The sequence below is a fragment of the Panthera pardus genome, unplaced genomic scaffold, assembly GCF_024362965.1.
Source record: "Panthera pardus isolate Hobbes unplaced genomic scaffold, ASM2436296v1 HiC_scaffold_7, whole genome shotgun sequence".
Lineage (NCBI taxonomy): Eukaryota > Metazoa > Chordata > Mammalia > Carnivora > Felidae > Panthera > Panthera pardus.
The window spans coordinates 8,270,050-8,283,507 of NW_026527002.1; the positions used below are offsets into that span (position 1 = coordinate 8,270,050).

Genomic DNA, 13,458 nt, shown 5'->3' on the forward strand with positions numbered 1-13,458 from the left:
ACAAAATCTAGCTCTCTGAGATAACAAAAATGGACAAACTTCAAGCAACATGGACATATAAAAAAGAACACAAATTACCAATATCAAGATTGAAACAGGGAATGTTGCTACAGATCCTGCAAACATAAAAAATATAATAAGAGATGCCACAAGCAATTCTGTATGTATACAGTTGGCAAAGTAAGTGAAATAGACCAGTTCCTTAAAAAAAAAAAAAAAAAAAAACTACCCTATTTCAGCCAATATGAAATGAATAATTTGAATTGCTCTCTAAGGATTAAGGAAATTGAATTCATAATGTAAAAACTTTCCCCAAAGAAATCCTGAGGCACAGATGGCTTCTTCAGAAAATTCTCCCAAAGGTTTAAAGAAAAATTAGCACCAAGTCTGCATAATCTATACCAGAAAATAGAAGAGGAGGGAACACTTTCCAAGTCATTTTATGAAGTCTGTTATTACTTTGATCCCCAAACCAAACACAGCACAAGAGAAGCAAACTATAGACCACTATTCCTCGTGAACATTGATGCAAAAACCCTTAACAAAATATTAACACACAGAATTCAGCAACATATAAAAAATTGTGCACTATGGCCAGGTGATGTTTATTCAAAGAATGCAAGGCTAGTTCAATATTTGAAAATCAAATAATGTCATCCACCATATCAATGGGCTGAATAAGAAGTCACATGAGTACATCAATTGCAGAAAAATTTGAAATATTTAAGACTTATTCTTAACAAAATTCTTTACAAATTAGGGGTAGAGGGGGACTTCTCAACTTAATAAAGTGCATTTATAAAAATCTACACTTAACAGTTACTTAATGGCAAAAGGCTGAATGTGTTTCTCCTAAGATTGGGAACAAGGCAGGGTTGTCTGCTCTTCCACTCTTACTCAATAAAATGTTGAACATTCTAGCCAGTATAATAAGGCAAGAAAAGAAAAGGAAAGGAAAAATAGAGTTTAGAAAGGAAGAAATAAAACTGTTTCTATTTGCTGATGATAGGCTTATTATCTATATAGAAAATATTTTAAAAATCTATTAAAAAGCTCCTAGAATAAGTGAGTTCAGCAAATTCATACCAGATAAACATACAAAAATCAACTGTATTTCTACAACGAGCACATTCTCATCAAAATTAAAAATACAGTCCCCATTTACAATCACGAGAGAGAAAGAGAGAGAGAGAGGGAGAGAGAGAGAGAGAGGGAGAGAGACACCTGGGTTGTTCAGTCAGTTAAGCATCTCTTGATTTCGACTCAGGTCAGGATCGTGAGATTGAGCCCAATGTTGGGCTCCAGGCTGGGCATGGAGACTGCTTGGGATTCTCTCTCTCCCTTTCACTCTGCCCCTCCCTGCTTACACACACTCCTGTCTCTCAAAAGAAAAAAAAATTTACATGTAAATCTAACAAAACATGTACAAGATTTGTACATGAAACTAGAAAACATTGATGAAAGAAATCAAATCAAAGAAGATTTAAATAAATGGAGAGACATACTATGTTCATGGATTAGAAGACAACATTGTAAAGATGTCAGTTCTCCTCAAACTGATATTCAGGTTTAACACAATTCTTACCAAATTTCCAGCAAGAGCTTTTTGTAGATAAAAAGATTGCTCTCAAATTTATGTGGGAGGGGCACCTGAGTGGCTCGGTCTGTTGAGCATCCAACTGTGGCCCAGGTCATGATCTCACGGTTTGTGAGTTTGAGCCCCACATCAGGCTTGCTACTGTCAGCACAGAGCCTGCTTCAGATCCTCTGTCCCCTCTCTCTCCCCCTCCCTGCTTATTCTCTCCCCTAAATAAATAAATGAATGAATGAATGAATAAATAAATAAATAAATAAATAAATAAATAAATAAATAAAATTTATGTGGTATTGCAAAGAAGCCAGAAGAGCTAAAACAATTTTGATAGAGAAAAATGAAATGGGAAGAATTAGTCTACTCCATTTCAAGACTTATTATATAGCTATAGTAATTAAGACTGTGTAGTATTGGTGGAGGGATAAACATGTAGATTAGTTGAACAGAACAGAGAACACAAAAATAGATCCACACAAATATGCCCAATCAATTTTTGACAAAGATTTAAGATAAATTAAAAAAAGCAAAGATAACCTTTTCAATAAACGTTGGCGCAAGTAGGCATCTATGAGCAAAACCCAAAACGCAACAAATAAAAAAAAAAAAAACCCACCCTGTTTCAGGGTCTCACAGTTTATACAAAAATTTACTCAAAATGGATCAAGAACTTAAATGTAAAACATAAAGGGAAAAGACCTATGAGAAATCTTCAAGATCTAAGGTAATGCCAAAAATTCTTAGATTGGAGACTAAAAGCATGAACTTTAAAAGGGAAAATTGATGAATTAGACTTCATAAAAATTCAAAACTTGCCAAGCAGATAAAAATACAAACTAAAGCCTGGGAGAAAACATTTGCAAACCACGTATCCAACAAAGGACTAGTATCTGGAATATATCAAGAACTCTCAAAACTCAGCAGTTAAAAAAAATCAAACTATCCCGGGGCACCTGGGTGGCTCAGTCCGTTGAGTATCTGACTTCGGCTCAGGTCATGATCTCACGGTTCATGAGTTCGAGCCCCGTGTCAGGCTCTGTGCTGACAGCTCAGAGCCTGAAGCCTGCTTCGGATTCTTTGTCTCCCTCTCTCTCTGCCCCTAACCCACTCGCATTCTGTCTCTGTCTCTCTCAAAAATAAATAAAAACATTAAAAAAATCAATCCAATTTAAAAATGGGCAAGAGACAGGAAGAGCCATTTCACCTAAGAAGATATGTGGATGAGAAATAACCACATGAAAAATGTGCCATTAGGAAAACTCCCTATCATTAGGGGCATTTGTTACCTCCGCTTTGCTTTTCTCCCCAGCATTTATTATCACAATGTGCATCATGTATTTATTTGGGTGTTTATTTATTGTCTTTCTCTGTGTGGGTGGGGACTGTGTTTTGTTCACTTTTTCACCCTGGAGAGAGAATTGTGCCTGGAAGATGGTAAGTACTCAGTAAATATTTATAGAATGAATGAATACATGCTCTTGAAAGTTCAGATAGAACTCAGTTATGAGTTTTATCCTGGAAGTATTGGTCTTTCCAAATAATAGAGTTTTAATCACTTTTCCATTCTTGTCTGATTTGATTAGCATTTGTTTTAGTCCAGTTTTTTACTGCTTCTTGAGTCTTTATAATTAATATTCTGTTAGGAAACCATCCATTTCCTCTAAATTTTCAAAATATTTTCAATAGGTTAAGATAAAGTAGTCTCATAATTCTTTTCCTCTCTTCTTCACCCTTTTTTTCTTTAGCCAGGATCACCAAGGGTTTCGACCTTATTGAGTTTTGTGATTGCAAAGCACCAACTCTGCATTCATTTTTCCTAATTTTTACCTCACTAAATTCACCTTTAATTTATTTCATCTGTTTTATTTCTCAAATCGACTCTATTTTCCCCCTTAATTTATTAATTGACAGGGCACCTGGATGGCTCAGTTGGGTAAGCATCTGACTTTGATTCAGGTCACGAGCTCACAGTTCGTGGGTTCAAGCCCCACGTCGGGCTCTGTGCTGACAACTCAGAGCCTGGAGCCTGCTTTGGATTCTGTGTCTCCCTCTCTCTCTGTCCCTCCTCTGCTTGCTCTCTCTCTCTCTCTCACTCAAAAATAAAATAAAAAGTTTTTTAAATTACGTTGACATGTAGTTACAATGAAGGCTAAGTTGCTAAGTTGCTGGAGCAGAGACTCGATCGCGAAACGTCTTTGTTGTTTTCTTTAATGGAACAGTCCTGGGTGGGTAAGTGGCCTGTTCCATAACGTCATTCAGGAACACAAGCAAGTGGGAAAACTCTGCCGTTCTCTAGGGCTGGGGGCAGCATACCAATGAGGGCCAGTCCTGCCTATTACCTGTTCTTTATCAGTAAATTTTATTGCAGCGCAACCACACTGATGTGTTTGCATCTTGCCTACCTTTCACTTTTGCGCTTCAATGGCAGAACTGTAGTCATGAGAGACCAGATGGCCCACGAAACGAAAAGTATTTTCCCATCGGCCTCTGTCAGAACTAGTTTGCTGATTCTGCTCTAAGGCAGAGTCCTGGGTGCGGAATCAAAAGTGGGTCACCAGCACGCCTTCTTCCAGCTGGTAGGGAAGGAAGAGACGATAGAGAAAAGGCATGTCCCCCCTGTGCCTAGAAGTGGTCCATACCACTTCCATTCATATTTGAGAATTTAGTCACATGGCCGCATCTAACTGCGAGGGAGTCCTGGGCCGGTGTCACTGGGCACCAGCTTGTCCTGCCACGTGCCCAGCTACTGTTGTTTTACTGTGGTAAGCAGAGGATTGATTTTGAAGGACAGCTACCAGTTCCCCCCGTAGAGAAACATGAAGTTCCTTTATCTCCTGTCTTTCTCTTTGAAGAATGAAGAGATTTCAAGTGACAGATATTTTTCCAGCGCAACTAACGCTTTGATTCAGAGGTTTCGAGAGGGTGCGTTCTCCTTTTCTTGATCTCTTTTAGGTAGTGGTTTCCGTTTGGATTTCTTCATTAGTCCAACGTGTATTTGGGACGATGTTTTTTTAGTTTGCAAGTACTTATGTATTTTCTAAAGTCATATTTTTTCTTATTTATTTCTACTTCCATTAAGAGAAGGTGACCCTAACATGTATAGTTTTAAAACTGTGTTTATGCTTTATTTTTGACCAAATGCATATAAGATTTTGTAATACCTGGACATACATATGTGCGTGTGTATTCCTTTTTCAAATGACAAAGTTTTTTCAAATTTGTTTTTATTAAAAAAAATTTGTTTTAATGTTTATTTGTTTTTGAAGGAGAGAGAGACAGATTGTGAGCGGCAGAGGGGCAGAGAGAGAGAGAGAGAGAGGAAGACACAGAACCCGAAGCAGGCTCCAGGCTCTGAGCTGTCAGCACAGAGCCTGACGCGGGGCTCGAACTCGTGGACCGTGAGATCATGACCTGAGCCGAAGTCGGATGCTTCACTAACAGCCATCCAGGTGCCTCATCAAATGACAAAATTTTATTTCATATACACATCAGGTTTGATTATGTTATTTGATTTTATGTCCTTTCTTATTTTTGTCTTTTATATCTAATTCTGAGAAAATGGTTACTCTCATTTTAATATAATTTTAGAATGAAGTTCTTTCATTTCTAATGGTTGCCATTTATATATTTAGCTACGTTTTTTTTGGTGCAGCAAATTTATAACGACTATATCTTGTTTTTAAATTTATGCATTTATTACTACTTCGTGTCCTTGTTTTTCCTTTTTGAAGATTTTAATTTTAAAATCTATGTGTTCTGATAATAATGATACCGCTTGTGATGCCTTGATGCCTTTTTTTGCTTTTTTTTAAGGATCTATTTCTCATCCATTTTTTTTTTTAAACCTAAGAGTTACTTCTCTGATCTGTAAAAATGAAGATGATAAAAACACTCTAACTTTTGTGAGGATGAAGGAAGGAGATGGCTGTGGGAGTGTTTGTAAACCATGAAGAACTCCACGTAAAGGTGGTGTCATTCCTCCTGCTTTGGGGTCTATCCACTACCCCACCTCTATTGTCTGACTTTGAACGTACATTACTGGGAGGAGCGGATCCACTTTTTTTTTTTTTTTGCCATTTATCATCTATCTATGTACCTACCTACCTACCTTTTTATCTGTTTATCCATCCTGATTATCTTTTTAACCAATTTAATCATTAACCTGTGTGCTGCCTGTCCTATTCCAGCGCATCTAGATAACTGTACCCCTCCCCTGCCAATTTTCACTGCCGACACCAGGAAGAATAGTTACACCATTATTATTACAGGAGCCATAAATTATTTAAACAAAAAAACACGTTCACTTAAGTTTTATTGTCCTACTATCGTCTAAAACAGGTACAGAGTTGAAAAAAAAAAAAAAAAGACCCAGCTACTGTGAAATCTCAAAAACTACTCAGGTACTCAGGTAGGGGGTTAAATGTGGGAAGCCAGCATTTTAACGTTATTCTTAAGTTACAGTAAATTCCAGTAAAGTTATAAGCAGTCACATGATGAAACACTTTTGAGTGCGACTTCCATTGCCTCCCCCCACCCCTGCCCTGCCACCCACTGCAGTTAAAAATGGATAAAGTTATAGACTCCAAAAGTTTGTCCTCTGTTTCTTGCTGTGTTTCTATCTTGTCAAGAGCCACTTCTCGCTACATCATCAGTCTAGGTCCTCCTTAGTTCCCTTATATCCTCAGGGATATTCAAAAAGGAAAAACCAGGGCGCCTGGGTGGCTCAGTTATTTAAGCGCTGGACTGTTGATCTCAGCTCAGGTCGTGATCTCGTGGTTCGCGGGATTGAGCCCCACATCGAGTGTGGTGCCTGCTTGGGATGGTCTCTCTCCCTCTCTCTCTGCCCCTCTCCTGTGCACATGTGTGCTTACGCTCTCTCAAAATAAACATGAAAAAAATTTTAAAAAGGAAAATCCATATATTTCTGAGCTTACTCTATCCCTGCATTTTAAGTGTGTTTCTTGTAAATAACACGTATGTCTTTTTATAGGAGAAAGTAACCCACTTATTACACTGGTATTCACAACTAATGTTCTAAATGCATGTTTATGTTTAGTATACATTTTACTTTGGGGTTCTTAGATTATCTAATTTCCTCATTTTTGCAGGTTTTATGAACTTATAATTAACTCTTTTTTTTTCACTTGTTTCATTTTTATTAACCAGTTTCATTTAGCCATTCCTTTCCCAACACTCATCATCAAACTCACATTTCACCACTGTTATATGAAAAAAAGCTTTAGCTGTTTCTCTTATGTTTTTTTTTTAAGTTTATTTATTTTGAGAGAGAGCATGAGCGAGGAGGGGCAGAGAGAGAGAGAGAGAGAGAGAGAGAGAGAGAGAGAGAGAATCCCAAGCAGGCTCCAAGCTATCAGCACAGAGCCCGACCTGTGGCTTGATCCCATGAACCGTGAGATCATGACCTGAGCTGAAATCAAGAGTTGGACCCTTAACTGACTGAGGCACCCAGGTGCCCCCTCTTATGTTTTAATAGAAAATATATTCTTTTGGGGCACCTGGGTGGCTCAGTCTGTTAGGCATCTGACTTCGGCTCAGGTCATGATCTCATAGTCCATGAGTTCGAGCCCCGTGTCGGGCTCTGTGCTGACAGCTCAGAGCCTGGAGCCTGCTTCGTATTCTTTGTCTCCCTCTCTCTCTGCCCCTCCCCTACTCATGCTCTGTCTCCTCTGTCTCAAAAATAAATAAAAACATTAAAAAAATTTTAAAAAAAGAAAATATATTCTTTTGATAAAAGTCTTGTTTAGGGATTCATATAACTCACATTTAATGTCATAATGAGATGAAATTTAATTTTGCTAACTTATTTTAGTATTTGCTACTTATCTGACTTTCTTCTTTTTCTTTTTTCCCTTCCTTACTCTTTCTGCCTTGGTCAGCTTTTCTGTTTATTCCCCTTTGTCCCTCATTAGTTTCAAAGTTCTACCGTCCTTTCCAGAGCCCCTAGCAGTTGCCATCCTGATCTTGAAATCACAATGAAAAAGTCTGTCCATTATTACATTAAAGCAAAATAATAAATATACTCCCCTCCCCCTAAGACACTTTGCTAACCTCCTCCCAACCAACAAAACCAGGAGAAGCCTTCCCAGTGCGTCTCCCTGCCTCACTTCTGGCCTTGCTGAAGCAGCTTAAAATATCCACGCTCGGGCTAAAATCATCTTCCTTGTCAAGAATACTTACCTAACTTACATTATGAGCTCGAAGTGACATTCCCGTCATCTATGCTATGAAGACACAATAAGATGTACTGCCCTGCTTTCTCATCTCATGCTCTGGTTTGGATTTAGAGAGTTAGAGGACTTTCCCAAGCGTTGTCCTCAGATAGGTTACGTGGCTCTTGTATTTTCTGAAGCCTTGCACGTCAGGACAAGGCTAGAGAATGTGTCAAGCCAGTGAGGGAAGCGCCAGAATCTTTACAAAGTGCATTTGCGGCTGTTCGCTCAAGAGATTCTAGTACAAGATGCCTCAGTGGAAATGGGCTCCCCAATGTCGACAGTGATATGTGATCAAGGTCACAGGATGTGTTTCCAATAACTGATGGCAGGGCGGAGGTAGTAATCAGAAATATTTCTACCACAGATACACTGGGCTGTGTTAATTATTTATGCAGTCTTTAAGTGTGAACTAGATGAGCCAAGTAAAGCATTTATTTAATTTCTTTTTTTTTAATATTTATTTTTGGGAGAGAGAGACAGAGTGTGCACGCCCGAGCTGGGGAGGGGCAGAATCTGAAGCAGGCTCCAGGCTCTGAGCTGTCAGCACAGAGCCCAGCATGGGGATCGAACTTGTGAACTGTGAGTTCAGTTCATGAATTCAACTCATGACCTGAGCTGAAGTCGGATGTGTAACTGACTGAGCCACCCAGACGCCCCTCATTTCTGTAACAACCAGTGTCCTCGTGTGATGGACAAGTGCCTGACGGGAACAACCCCAATACCAAAAGATCCAATTCCCAGGCCCGGGGTCTCCCCGAAGGAAGAGGAAAGGACCTACCAGTCACTATGGTGACTGATATGCTTTGATGCACTCTGTCTGCCTTAAACACGTAACGGTGATAACACATCAAAGCAGTGAAAAAAGACACGGTCTGGCTGAAAGACAAAATAAAGGTCTCTAGAAACCATACACAGTACGGAAGTGCAAAGCAGTGAGGGGGGCTGAAACCGCATGTCTGGGTTTTAGGTCCAGGGATGGGCCGTGGCTGCGAGCCACTTGGATCCTACTGGGGACTGATCTGAAAGTTTTACATTTAGACGGGGGAGATAAAAGCCAGGAGCCTGCGAAGTCAGGACCTAGAGGGGAGATTCTTCCTCCTCCGTAAAGGCTCCTGCTGTCCACCACGTAGGGCCATGGGTTTATGGAAGTGGGGAGCCTGGGGGGATGGGAGAACTGGGGGGATGGGGCCAGGAACTGAATCACGCTCAAGGGATGGCCCTGTGATACCGCCAATTAATCGTCGTGGGACAGGAGCCCAATGAGACACTATACGAACTGTTGTGGACCAGGGGTCACAGCGAAGGGATCCGAGACGGGGACAACTGTCAAACTGGCAAACCGCGAGAGGTTAAAACCAGGGAGAAACAGGGAAAAACAAACACACCTCAAACACCTCACTCAAAATGAGACTGCTAATCAAATTACAAAACGGAGGAAGAAATCTAACACAGAAAGAACATGATCTTTCTGGAACAGTTTAGCAAAACCTTTAAATGTGTTCGACGACCAGTAGTTAATTGTTCTGGGTATTTATTTCATCCCTTAACGTAGTGGCTGAAAACCACAGGAGCAGGAACATACTGGGTCGGCAGGTGGGTGGGGCCAGTCTGTGGTTGGCAAACTGAGGAACGGCACCCCCTGGAGGTTCGCTCCCTTCCAGGCGGGGCATCTGGGCAACTGGAACCCCTGGGGGCTCCTGGTGCGCCCCTGTTTCTTCACGTGCACTTCCTGCTTGGCAGCTGTAGGCAGCTGGACTTCAAAAAGCCAGTTCGGGGCACCCTCGGTCCTAAGAGGGGGGCCGAGCCAAGGGAAGCCTGGCTCATTTTTATGACCTAGCCTTACAGATCTCACGGCAGTTTAAGTTGCATTCTTTTTCTTAGAAGTGAGTCACTAAGGTCAGTACAGGTTCAAGGGAAGGCGAATTAGATCGCATCGTTCCATGGAAGGCAGGCCAAAGATTTTGCGGGCGTGTTTTCAGTCTGCCACGGTTGGCTCTCTGGCCTCAAATTATGTACTTGTCTTCCCCCCACGTGCAAATTACATACAAGCTTCCCAATGTCTCTAATACAGGACTGACTCGGGTTCGAGGTCCAGAACCTCCTTTTCTCCGCCTGGTTCCGAGGCGGATGATGGCTCGGGCACAGCTTCTGATATAGCACCTCAAGTACAGCGTCTCTCAGTCCGAGACCCGGGAACCGGGCACCCAACATACACTGGTGGGACGGGCCCAGAAAAACTGCTGTATGAGAGAATGACTCTCATCCGTAACAAGGTACAATAGGGAGCCCCCGGGGAATCACTGGCCTCTACACTTCCGGAGCCCCCTTGGGCACTTGTTGCCTTGGCTAGGGCTCAGCCCACCGTGTGGGGCGGTTCACCATAGCCCTGGGCCCCCGGTGCTGCCTGCTGAGTTAGCCTTCCTTTTCCATAAAATGCTGCCATGTTGGCAGCTGAGGAATTTGGGCACCCTGCCTCTTCCCAAGGAGTCTTAGAGCGAAAAGCCCTCTTCATTGCGTGACGCCTCTATGCCTTTCAGTCCATGTTGATACAGTTCCTTTAAACTTTTTGCGGTTTTGTTTTTAGGAACCAACTTCTAGAAACACATACCCAGAAATCTCACCGACTGGGCTTCACATGAAGCCACTGAGAGACAAGAAAGTCAAGATTCTTAGAAGTCCTAACAGTTAATGGAGAGGATCTGTGAGGCATGACCTTAAGATCCTTCTTCTTCTCTTTTTTTTTTTTTGAGAGAGAGAACAAGAGAGTGCTCGCGCGTGTGCACGTGTGCGTGGGAGAAGGGCAGAGGGAGAGGGAGACAGAATCCTAAGCAGGCTCCACAGCCAACACAGAGCCCAATTCAGGGCTTGACCCCACGACTGTGAGATTATGATCTGAGCAGAAATCAAGAGTCAGATGCTCAACCGACTGCCCCATGATCCTTCTTCCTTTTGTACTGCCTCCTACCATTTAAAATCGCATGCTGATACAGTTCCTTTAGAAACATAATGGGTTTCCTGTGAATCAATTTACAAAATCCAGTTCATTAAAAAAATTACATACACAAGCATCATCGAGAGGCTTCCACTTGGACAGCAGAGAGACCACAAACTGAAGATTCCTAGAAACCTTACTGTGCTCTTAAGATGCTTTGATGGTATTTTGTCTGGCTAACTGGTTTTCTGAGGCAGTGTCTCGGATCTTTCCGAGATGTTAACCAGGGACTTACAGTCCTACTTTGGATGGGATCTTTTATCAATCTGAGTATCTTGGAAATCATGGGAATAAGAGCAATTTTATTTTGAAGCCAGCAAGTCCTGGATCCTTGTAGGTCTTTCTTGAGCTTCCCTCTTTCCTCTCACATTTTGTGGTAATTTGTTACAGCAGCAACAGAAAACTAATTCAGCTATCCAGTCTCTTTAGTTTTCTTTAACCTAAAACAGTGTCTCAGTCTTTCTTTGTCTTTCATGACTTTGACACTTTTGAAGAGCATTTTGTTGAATATCCCTCAATTTACATTCATTTGAGATTTCCCCATGACTAAATTCAGGTCATAAAATTGTGGCAGGAATATCGGTGATGGAAAATGCTATTGTGTTCTTCTCAATGTAGTCTATTGATTTATCCCATTACTGATGAGCTTAAATTTGATCAGTTACAGACAATTGATTTGTTCCATTACTAATGAGGTTAACTTAAAAAAAATTTTTTTTAATGTTTATTTATTTTTGAGAGAGAGAGAGAGAGAGGAAGAAAGAAAGATGGAGTCAACATGAGTAGGAGAGGAGCAGAGAGAGAGGGAGACACAGAATGTGAAGCAGGCTCCAGGCTCTGAGCTGTCAGCATAGAGCCCGACACGGGGCTCGAACTCACCAGCTGTGAGATCATGACCTGAGCTGAAGTCAGACACTTAACAGGCTGAGCCACCCAGGCACCCCACTAATGAGGTTAACTTTAATCAGCTGTTTAAATTGGTGTACTCTGGGTTTCTCTATAGCAAAGTTACTCTTTTTGTAATTAATAAATATTTTGTGGTAAGGTACTTGAATCCTACATGCTGCTTCTCAGCAATACTTAGCCCACTAGTTTATATCCGTTGATGATTATCTTGTGAAGTAATTATCACTATGATTGTTGCCAGTTCATAGGTTTTTAATTTCATTACCCTTCTTCTCTAGTCATTAGCTGGAATCCCACTTCTCTACTTATTTATATTTGTTCATTTAGTTTTTATTATCATGACCTTTTAAATTCTTTTATTCCATGGCTTTTAATCTGTTGCTGTATTGGTTTGTTTATTTTCGCCCACGTTTTCCTAAAGTAGGCTAGTGGGTGCCACTTCAAAGTGGCTCCTGTGTCATTTTTCACATGTTCCATATCATCCTTTGAACATTTCTTTACTTTCTGGTACCAGGTGTTCCAGGACTGTCTTGTTGTTCTTTCCTTGCTCCAAGTCTTAGAATTAGCCATTTTCCAGAGAGCTCCTAACTGGTTAGTGGAGAATGGTACTTAGAAACCAAGATCTGGATATTTGTGTGCTCACTGCTACTCTGTATCACTGCTTCTAAGCCCTCTTGGAGGCAGAGTTAGGAAATATATGTGTGAGTGTGTGAGTGTGTGTGTGTGTGTGTGTGTGTATTTACACATACATACCTCTGTCTTTGTATTACATGTACACACACTGTTTTTTATGTGTGTTGTGAACATATACCCCTAAGAATATTAATTAAGGGATTAAAAATTATTTTCTCTTCCTCATTGCCTTTGTTTCATCTGAGTTTCCTTTTTCCTTTTTTTGTCATTTTAGTCTCTGTGTCTTTCTCTTTTTTATTTTAAAAAATTTAAGTTTATTTATTTATTTTGAAAGAGAGAGAGAACGTGAGCAGGAGAGAGGCAGAGAGAGGGAGAGAGAGAGAGAGCATGAAGCGGGGAGGGGTGGAGAGAGAGAATCCCAATCAGACTCTATGCCGTCAGTGCAGGGCCTGACGTGGGGCTAGATCTCACGAACCATGACATCGTGACCTGAGCCAAAACCAAAAGTCAGATGTTTAACTGACTGAGCCACCCAGGCGCCCCTCTCTTTCATGTGGGGGTTGCCTGAAATGTCCAATGGTCACTGACTGTCATTCCATATTTAAGAGTGATGCACGACGGATTTCTTGTTTTCTATAATGATGAAATACATCATGCGGACCAACCTTTTCATGAAAATAACTACAGATATTGGAGAAAAGTATAAATATAGCTTCATAGAAGCAACATAAATGGACATACACTTTAATACCACTCTTTTGGAGAGGAATTTGCAAAAATCAAGAAAACTACATAAGCATTTTGGCCCATAAATCCACTTCTCGAATTTACTTTGAAGATATACCTTGACAATATGAAAATATATATAAAGAAAGTTATCATTTGCATGATTATTTGTAATTGTACAATATGGAAAACAATCGAAGTGCCCATACATGAGAGAGAGGTTAAATAAGCTATGCCACCTGCGCACAAAGTAACACTACTTAGTAAAATAAACAATAAGGGTGATTTCTATCGACTGACATGGAGTGATATCCAGGATGTATTGTCCACTGAAAAAGCGAAATGTAGGTCAGCATATATCTGTAATATACCTTTTA

The 13,458-nt window shown here is 40.7% G+C and overlaps 1 long non-coding RNA gene across 1 annotated transcript; it reads left to right on the forward strand.

Annotated features, from left to right (window-relative positions):
- The first annotated feature begins 5,475 nt into the window (after positions 1-5,475).
- On the forward strand, positions 5,476-12,580 carry LOC109250299 (uncharacterized). The gene is made up of 3 exons (XR_002072977.2): positions 5,476-5,557; positions 9,896-10,097; positions 10,409-12,580. It is a non-coding gene; the product is annotated as an uncharacterized LOC109250299 (long non-coding RNA).
- Positions 12,581-13,458: the final 878 nt, after the last annotated feature.